This window comes from Pungitius pungitius, unplaced genomic scaffold, assembly GCF_949316345.1.
Source record: "Pungitius pungitius unplaced genomic scaffold, fPunPun2.1 scaffold_33, whole genome shotgun sequence".
Classification (NCBI taxonomy): Eukaryota; Metazoa; Chordata; class Actinopteri; order Perciformes; family Gasterosteidae; genus Pungitius; species Pungitius pungitius.
Window position 1 is genome coordinate 10,288 of NW_026909866.1, and position 10,287 is coordinate 20,574.

The following is a 10,287-nucleotide window of genomic DNA, read 5'->3' on the forward strand; positions in this document are numbered from 1 at the left end:
GAAGGGGAAAGAAGCACGGCTTACTTCTTGGGGCTGGAAAAAGTAACGCAGGAGAGACAACATACATGTATACAGCAACTGCAGAACAAAAGTGGTGTGATATGTAAAGAAAAAGATGAGATATTGGGTATAGTACATGAATACTATGAGGAGTTATATAAAGGGCAAAGCCCAGAGAAAGAGCAGATAGAACGGATTACCAGCCACATTGAGAAAAAAATAAGTGCAAATGACAAAGTCCTTTGTGATAAGGATATAGCTGTACAGGACATAGAGACTGCAATCAAAAATCTTAAAAAGAATAAGAGCCCGGGGTCCGACGGACTTACGGCAGAACTGTATCAGGGTTTCCCAGAGTTTTTCTCCCCAATCCTGCTTCAAGTGTTTGAAGAAATGGAGAAGGAAAAAAAAACTTCAGATAAGCTTACGGAGGGGATCATCACATTAATATACAAGAAGAAAGGGAGTAAAGATAAGTTAGACTATTACAGACCAATACGTGTTTTAAATATGGATTATAAAATTATTGCAAAAATATTAGCCTTTAGGATGAGGGAGGTGATAAAAGGTATTGTTACAGAAACGCAAACGTATGGTATTCCAGGCAGGGAGATTAATGATAATATAATAACAGTAAAAAATGTAGTGGGGATCCTAAATAGGGAAGGTGGGTGTTTATTGGGGATCGATCTAGAGAAAGCGTTTGATCGAGTAGAGCATAGTTTTTTGTGGGAGGTGTTAAGTAAATATGGTTTTGGGGAGAGATATATTAACTGGGTTAAATTATTGTATGTGAATGCCAGAAGCAGGATTAAGGTAAATGGGTTCCTGACCGATCAGGTGGGGCTGCGGAGGTCAATACGACAGGGATGCCCTATGTCAGCTACGCTCTTCAGCCTGGTGGTAGAACCGTTGGCTTTAATGATGAATAACGATGATAGGATAGTGGGGATCAATACGAATGGGAATTTAAAAGTAGTACAGTATGCGGATGATATTAATATATTTTTAAGAAATAGTACATATATAGAGAGGGTAATGAATCATATAAATGATTACGAAAAGGCTTCGGGAGCTAAAGTAAACAGTGGGAAATCAGAAATGATGGTGTTTAAAGAAGATAGCATGGATATAAATAAATGGGGTTTCAAATTAGTAGATGAGAGGAAAGTTTTAGGAGTGTATATAGGGAAAAACGAAAGCGCTGCCCGGGATAAAAACTGGCATGAAGCCATAAAACGAACTAGAAATATCTGTAATATGTGGCAGGCCCGTGGGCTTACCATCAGAGGGAAGGTAAAAGTGTGTAATGCGCTGGTGATTGGGGGGCTGCCGGGGTTCTATCGTGAGGTGCTGGAGGCTTGGGACAAGATTCTTCCCCACCTCAGCCTTGACTGCAAATGGAGAGCGCACGTGATGCAGTTATCTTTTCTCAACTCCCCTTTCTTTGTTTATGCAGGAAGGCCCATTGTGTCAAAAGCACTCGAGAGTGCGGGGTTGACCCGCCTTGGGGAGCATATGTAAAGCAGCAGGAGATTGGGTTTTTGATATGAACAAAACGAAAGTAGGCCTCAAAAGAGCCAATGTGAGGTATAGAGCAAAACAAATTAGAGATGTTGGTGCAAGAGTATTTAACTGTGTGGACAATGATTGGTTACACCTTACAGATGACGAGGAGCGGATGCAGGACAATGAAATGGAATTCCTTCTGTGCCTCGGGGACAAGTATACGCCAATAGGTAAAGCCAAAACAAAATGCATTTATAACATACTGGTACGGAAAGTGGCCATGAAGCCTGCATCGGAGAAAAGGTGGAAGGAACTTTTCCCAGATGAGCAGATGGGGACCATTTGGTTAAATTTAGATGTACCTTACCTACCACATGCTTTATTCCAAGCAGAGTTCAAGCTGAGGCACAGGAGGATATACACTAGTATTGTCCTGCATCAGATCCACAAAAACATTTGTCAAAGGACGTGTGCTGTGTGTGAAAGGGAAGACAAAGATCTGGAGCATCTATTTTTGAAATGTTCCGGTTTAAATTCCATTCACACATATATCAAATCTATATTGACGACCTGTTGTGGAGTGGGGGCCGAACACATTGGCCAGTGGGAGTGGGTCTGGCTTTTTGGCTTGCCAAAAAAGAAAGATAGTACAACAATTGCAACCAACACCATTCTTGGCTTTGCGAGATATGCAGTACTCTTAAAAAGGAACAGGGCGGTATTTGATCACAAAAAAACAGACGTAATTGAAATGTTTAAGAATATGTTTAAAGCGCATGTAAAGCTGTTATTTATGTGTAAAAGGGAATGGTGCAAGAAACATTTTATGGAAGGTACCACAATATGTAGCATTGATGAAGAGGAGAAGTTATGCTTCTCCTTGTGAACCATATGGTTGTGTGAAAATAAGGTTGTGTGGATTACCCCCTAGAAGGCCCTTTGTTTTAGGGTTTTCTTTCGTATGGTTTTGTGTAGTGTTTTATTTTGTTTTGTATGTCGGTACCCTCTGGGTTGTATGTATTTTAAAATAAAATGTCATGTATTTTTGATAATAAAAGATAAAAAAAAAAAAAAGTTCCGCCCGATCTCGTCTGATCTTGGAAGCTAAGCAGAGCAGGGCCTGGTTAGTACCTGGATGGAAGACCGCCTGGGAATCCCAGGTGCCGTAAGCTTTTTCACTTCTCTCTCCGAAAGCCGCCCAGCGCCGCAGATTGTACACCTACACAATTGTAAAAAGTATTTCACATTGTAGAAGAGATGCAATAGGAAGAAGATGAAAGGTGGCTTACGTCCATACCATCGTCAGGCCATTTGAGGTGGCGGGGACTGCAATGGCCATCCACCGATTGGCTGGGACTCCTGGGCGGGTCTTTTCTAGTCCATCCAATTTTCCTCTCTGGTTCCGCCCGATCTTGTTTGTAGGCTCAGCCCCCAGCAGGAAGCAGGAAGTGAACGCAGTAGCCGATTTGTTTGGCTCCATTTTGGTGCTCTCTTCTGAACAGTTTTTTGGGGGGGTTTTCAAATGCCCTAAAGCTTCTTTATTGCAGTTTTTTGGCCAGACAGTTTAGTACCCCCAGCAGTATTGTACTGTTTGGGAGTAAGTGTGTCTTTTCTCTTCCTTAAAATGTTGGACCAACATGATGAACGGACACGGAACGGACAAACGGAATCCCAAATGAATAGTGGACTAGAATCAAACAGTGGTTTGAGCGTGGACAGTGTGGAAAAAAACAACAAGAAGCTCACAGTTAGTGTAGACCTGGAAGGTGGAAGCAGCATAAGTGCAATGGAGCTGATGAAATGTGTGCGGCAATTGTGTGGTGGTCTAGTGGCATGCCGTGTGGTGGGCCACAACAGATATGAAATGACAATGAGCCACCCGAAGGGAAAGGAAAGACTGCTGAAAGGCTTCAAAATGGGAGAGACGAGGATCCACGCACGGGAGCTGTGCAACAACGAGCTGGTGGTGTCTTTTCTAAACCTGCCATTCTACATTGAGGACTCCGAGATCCACGGCAAACTGTTGAGCTGGGGTGTGTCAGCAGCTTCGCCAATCAAAAGGCGGATGTGGCCTGGGACAAATGTTGCTGATGGGACAAGATTCCTAAATGTAAAATTCAATGATCATGTCCAGTCCCTGCCGTATTCTACGAAGTTTAGTACTGCTCTGGGTGCAGAATACTTTAGGGCAGGGATTCCCAAAGTGTGGTGCGCGCACCCCTGGGGGTGCGCGAGCTGCGACCAGGGGGTGCGCGAGAGGAAAAATGTAATGGCGGTCCCTTACATTTTTTTAAAGCAAAATTGGAGGAGTTGCAGAAAAGCCGTTGCAGTTTAATTCATGCATTGGGTCTACGAAAGACGCATTACGGGCTTCATATCCGCTCAGTTACACAGCAGGGAGAAAGGGGCTGCCGCACACAATTGCCGAAGACGTGTGTTTGCCAGCGGCAAAAGAAATGGTGGAGTGTATGATTGGAGAGAAAGAGGCAAAAAAGTTGGACGGCGCATTGATGCCATGTCTAAAGACATCCTGGCTGTACGTATACGTACCTCTCGCTCTCGCTCTCTCTCGCGCTCTCTCTCTCACTCTCTCTCTCTCTCTCTCTCTGCAGGCTGAGCGACTTTTGCACTAACCGTGCTTTTTGTTACTGAGCCTGTGTTGATGTTGGTATTGTCATGTGTGTTCTGGTTATTTGCGCATGTTTAAACATGAGTCTTTATATGACGATAAAACAACGTTTTGTTGCGTTTTTTTTAAAGTGTGAATTGGGGGTGCGCCAACCCGGTCGGGACATGGAAGGGGGTGCGCAGGAAAAAAAGTTTGGGAACCGCTGCTTTAGGGTGATACACGACAAACAAATGAAAGTGTGCAGGATGTGTATCCAACCTGGGCATATCATGAGGGAATGTCCGGAGTTTCAGGGCCATAAGTGTGGAGTCCAGGGGCACTTTGCTAGAGAATGCAAAAAAAATAACAAATGTAGCTTATGCCATAACAGTATGGAGGAATGCATATGCAACCAGAGTGAGAGTGAATCAATCATGATAGACAATGAAACTATAGAGTCTGGGGAGGATAACATTGGGACGTCGGGGGACGAGAGTGTTGTAGGAGGGGAGGGGGTGGAGAGTAAACTTGAGAAGGAGGGGGAAAAAGAACTCTCAGAAGAGGTTGATGAAGGGAGGGCTGAGACGGAGACAACGGAAGGAGCAGGATTGCACAAAAGTGCCAAGGGGGACATGAGAAGGGAAAAGCTGGAGAAGAGTGTACTGGTGGCATTGACAAGCGAAGAAAGTGTGAGGACACTCTCAGGGCAGTGTGTACCATCAGCTCAAGAAGCCCCAGCTAAAAACCTAGAACTACCAATGGTGACAGACTCGTTGCCTGCAAGACAGCCGGACAAAAGGCTGCACAGCGACTCGGATGACCCTTATCCTAAAACAGACCCGGACATGGACTTTGAGAAGGCGAAGGTTTTAAGAAATCGAGCCGAGGAGAGAAAAGCAAAGGCCATGGCTAAGAAAAAACTGAAAAACAAAAATAACTAGATGGTATGCACTTTCATGTATATTACAATGATGGCTTCCTTGGGTTTCCAAATTACCCTCACTCTTTCAAGCCAATATCTTCAAAACCATTAACGAGGTTCATAGGGACAGAGAAGGAAGGGTTTTGGTCATTAATTCCTGCCTCGCAAACGTTACATATAGGCTGATAAATGTGTATGCACCAAATGGAGAAGGGGAAAGAAAACAGTTCTTTAAAAATCTAGAAAAATGGTGTAATGAAAACACTTTTGTAATTGGGGATTTTAATGTGGTCCTAATGGAAAAAGATTTGTCAAAAAACAATGTCTATAGAAATGGTTCTAGTAGAAGTACACTGAAAAGAGTAATGAATAACTGCAATGTAATAGATATTTGGAGGATATTAAATGAAAACAAAACCGCATTTTCAAGAAGACAAGCTGTAGAAGAAATATTGAAGCAGTCAAGAATTGATTTCTTCTTAGTGGCTTCAGGTGTGGTTAAACATATAACATCTTGTGAATACTACTTTTACTCTGGGAGTGATCACGCTTCAGTGACAGTGTGTGTGGGAGGTGCGAGAATGAAGAGGGGAGGGGGTTTATGGTGTCTAAATATAAGTCACCTGATAAACGACATATTTAAAAAAAAATTGAAAGGTATTAAGCAAAGGTGACACACGATATGGCTTTTGTAGATTACGTGTTTTGCTTTTGGGAGGATGTTAAAGAAAAACTAAAAAAGATGTATAAGGTTCAGCAAAAACAAAAACTGGGAGAATAAAAGAGGAAAGAGAGTTAATTCTCCTCCTGCAAAACGACATAGAAAAATGTGAAGACGATCCAAATTAAAACAGCGAAAAATATGAACTGTATAAAACCAGAATAACTGAACTGGAAAGAATAAGATGTGCGGGTGCAATAATACGGAGTAGAGCAAAATATATAACTGAAGGAGAAAGATGCACAGCTTTCTTTCTAGGTCTAGAAAAAACGAATCAAGAGAAGACGTACATCTCTAGCCTTGAAAATTCCAGGGGGTAAACAGAAGAAGAAACCGAAGGCATTTTGAGAACCATACAGGGTTACTATCGAAAATTAATTGAAAGTGAAGGGATTGTGACTAGTGAAATAAATTAAGTAGTAAGTAAGTAAGTACAATAAATAATAAACTAGATAATGACAGTGTGTGGTGTGAGATGCCGCTCTCACTGAGCGAAATAGAACAAGCCATAATAAAGCTAAATAAAAATAAAAGCCCGGGGGCAGATGGTTTGCCGGCAGAGTTCTTTAAAGAATTTAAGGAAACGCTGGGGCCACTTTTGCTGACACTCTATGAACGGATGGACGCTGAGCAGAGGACTCCAGCATCTTTTACGGAGGGGATAGTCACTCTGATATTCAAAAAAGGGGAGAAAAAGCAGCTTTCCAACTACAGACCGATCAGTTTGCTTAACACCGACTATAACATTTTCACAAAAATACTTGCAAACTGATTAAAAACTGTAAGGAATTCAATAATAGGAACAAGGCAGGCTTACAGCATTCCGGGGAGGGACATCTCAGACACCATCAACACAATCAGAGATACAGTATGCTGTTTAAATAGGGAGGGGGCGGATTTTGTTAGGAGTAGACCTAGAGAAGGCTTTTGATAGAGTGGAACATCCCTTCCTGTGGGCGGTGCTGGAGCGCTATGGTTTTGGACCAATATTGATAAAATGAATCAAAATGATGTACAGCGGAGAGAAAAGTAGGGTGAAATGTAATGGATTACTAACTAATAGTTTTGTGCTAGGACGATCAGTGAGACAGGGTTGCCCGCTGTCGGCGCTGCTATACAGCCTGGTGGCGGAGCCCCTGGCCTATACTATAAATAATGACGACCTAATAAGTGGAATCTGGACACCGGCAGGAAACCAAATTAAAATAATGCAATATGCAGATGATGATATTTGTGTGAAAACTAGTAGCTGCATAAGTAAAGCTTAAGCATCTGTTCTGGAAGGAAGACTCCCCTTTCACGGTGGGTCAATAGGTCTGGCTGGCGTCTTAGCTTTTTGCAGCTAAGGGGGCGGGGGAGGGTGGTTTCCACCAGTAACAAACAACCAACCAGAAGCGGCTATGGGTCGGGTGACCAATCATAGCATTGCTGTCAAACTTTTTAAGGAGTGATCTTGGCGGGTCCTGTCAGCTGTCATTTCAGGTCGGACCAGACGCAACCCTCCTCCACCCCAGGCACCTCCGGTCTAACAACAGGCAGCATCGGCCACTAAAACTTCCTGGCTTCACCACCACCACCAGTGTCTGGACTCTAGGAGGGGAATTCTGGAGGAGCCGTACTGTATCGCCTCCCCCGATTATCCTGTTCGAGGATAGAGTCCAAATCGCCAAAGACTATAATTCTGTTTCATACATAATAAAGGGGTCTATTTGCAGAACGAGTCTGATTGAAACAAAGAATCAGAAATATGAAAGAGCCTCAGGCGCAAAAATTAATACAAAACTAACAGAGCTGATGGTCGTCGGGCCCTGCAATGTCCCAGCTGATATGTGGGGTTTTAAAAAAATTGAGGACGAAAGGAAAATCATGGATAGATATATATATCGTATATATATGTAAAAGTGAAAAGAGTGCAACGGACAAAACATGGAAGGTTTTGGGAAAAATAAAAAACCTGCTAAATTTATGGTATGCAAGAGGCCTCGCTTTGAAAGGAAAGGTAATAGTAGTAAATGCTGATACTGTCCAAAATTAATCACATTCTGGGGTCCTGTGAGCTGCCCACTTAGATGTTCAATTGGCTCAATGCAGCAGTTTGAAGGGAAATTTGATTGCTCGCAAGACGTTAATAGCTAACAAAAGGGAGGGGGGGTTTAGCTTTGATTGATGTAAGTGTAAAAAGAAAGACGCACTGAGGGTAAAATTAATAGGGAGATTTTCAAATCAAAAAGGCAGCTGCTTTCCTGGCAGGCCTCCTGGCAGGGTACGGAGAGAGAAGTGGGTATAACCTATGTGCCCTCTCTCCAGCACACGTAAGGGCGGGCCTGTCGGGGTTCTACAGGGAAGTGCTGGAGGCTTGGGGCAAAATTATGCCCCACCTCACGTTTAAGGAAAGGTGCAAGTGCTAAAATTACCTTTCCTATCAAGCCCAGGGTTTGTTGGGGGCGGGAGGCTGATTACGAGTTGCCACTTATTGCAGGCAGGTTTAACAGCCGTAGGGAGTGTGTGTGGAACAAACGGCAGTTTTGATTTAGGAAAAGTAAATGGAAAACTCATGGCATGTGGAAGTAAATATGCACCGGCAAGAATAAAAGACATAGGGAAAATATTTGATCAATGTATGGGTCATGAATTGAAAGAAAGAATGAATGAAGTGGCAGAGCAGGACAGGGCACTGGGTTTTACGCTCTGTGTTAAAGAAAAACCAAAAAATATAGTTGAAGTAAAAACAAAAACTTTCTACAGCATCCTAATAAAAAAAACATAGTTAAACCAGCAGCAGAAAAGGCATGGGAAAAAATCTTCGCAGGGGATAAGGCAAACTCAATATGGGTAAATCTTGAATTTAGCCTCATCCCCCCAGAAGTCTACAACTCTGAGTTCAGGATAATAATAACAGGTAATATTTTACAAGAATTGTCTTGCACCAGATACACAAGGAAAAGTTCTCAAGAATGTGTTCTGTGTGTGAAATAGGATTTTGAGCACCTTATCTGGTCTTGTACAGCACTCAGAGCCTTTAGAGAATACATAAGAGAGCTTATAACAAAGGGTTGTGGAGTAAAAGTGACGAGGGGAACATCATGGGACTGGACCTGGTGTTTTGGACTGCCAAAGAATTCTGGAGGCCGGAGGATGGATATCCCCAACGCATGCCTAGCATTTGCTAGGAAAGCAGTGCTGCCGAGAAGAAACCTTGCCCTCTTCGAGGGGAAAAAAAAACAGACATTGAAACTCTTTTCAAGAACAATATAAAAGCATACTGGAGAACAATATATGCATTCAAAAAAGATCTGCTCAAAGAATGGATGGACGAAAATAATCTCTTGTTTCAGGAGGTCAATGACAAAGATCTTATCTTTTGGTTTTAAATGTTTTTCTTGTGCTCCTTAACTTCTTGTTGGTGTGTTACGTCCCCCTTTTAGTCTAGGCGTAAGGGAGCGCAACCCCCGCAAACATGAGCCCTGGTGGAGCGGCTACCAAAGCTATGGGGTCGTGGTGTGGTGGACTACAAACACAAAGGCGGTTTATTCTATCCTTAAAAAGGAAAACCAAACAAATATTTAGGGGAAAAGGGGCTGGGCGAGACCAAAGCAAAGAAACAAAATAAAAGGGTGAACACTTCCCTAACTGACCTAATTTCCCCGCCCCCCCCCTGCTATACTACCTCAGGCACGGGTGAGGCCCGCTAACCAAAAGTACAGGGAGTGGTCCACCCAGGTCTTGCCTAGTGTATTTAGACAGGCAGTCAGCTACGGGTGGTGTATACCCATGGGTCTCTTCCCTAACAGATCCCCTCTCCCCCCCCTGCAACACAGGAAGAAAAGTGTTTAACTCAAATAATAAACAGTAAACAAAACAAATGTAACATACACACTAAACTAGAGCTGCAACTAACAATTATTTTAATAATCGATTCATCTGTCGATTATTTGTTCGATTAATCGATGAATCGGATAAAAAAATAAAAAATGTAAAAACATTAATTTCCAACCCTTTATTGAAAAATAGAACTGACTGTGCACTTCCTACATATCTTTTGCACTAACAGATTGCTCCTTGAACATTTTATTTGCTAAGTAAGCAAATAAAATGGACTAACACAAAAAACATACACACATTGCATGATGTATACTTTACAGCCGCCAAATTAAATATATTAGGCACAAAATCATGAATCATCCCCGTGGTGCTCCCGTGCCAGGCCATGTCGCTTTTGCATATCTTACAATGAGACATGTCAACCCTCCCGAATTTCAAAACCCCTCCCGAAAATATCCCGGACCGACCTTCCTGATTTCCACCCGGACATCAATATTGCTGCACCATCCGTCACTGGGCGCGCTGTTTCAGACCGAACAATAATAAAGTTTACACCTTGAAGTCGAGCGCGGCGATTAGAACGTAAAACTACTGGCGCTGCAAAGAAAACCGCAGCACCCCCCCCCGTTGCCCGCTAGGACCCGCACCCCCCATTTCAGTGTGAAATATTTAGATCGCATTGGCTTCTCTTCCTCCGCATGTTTC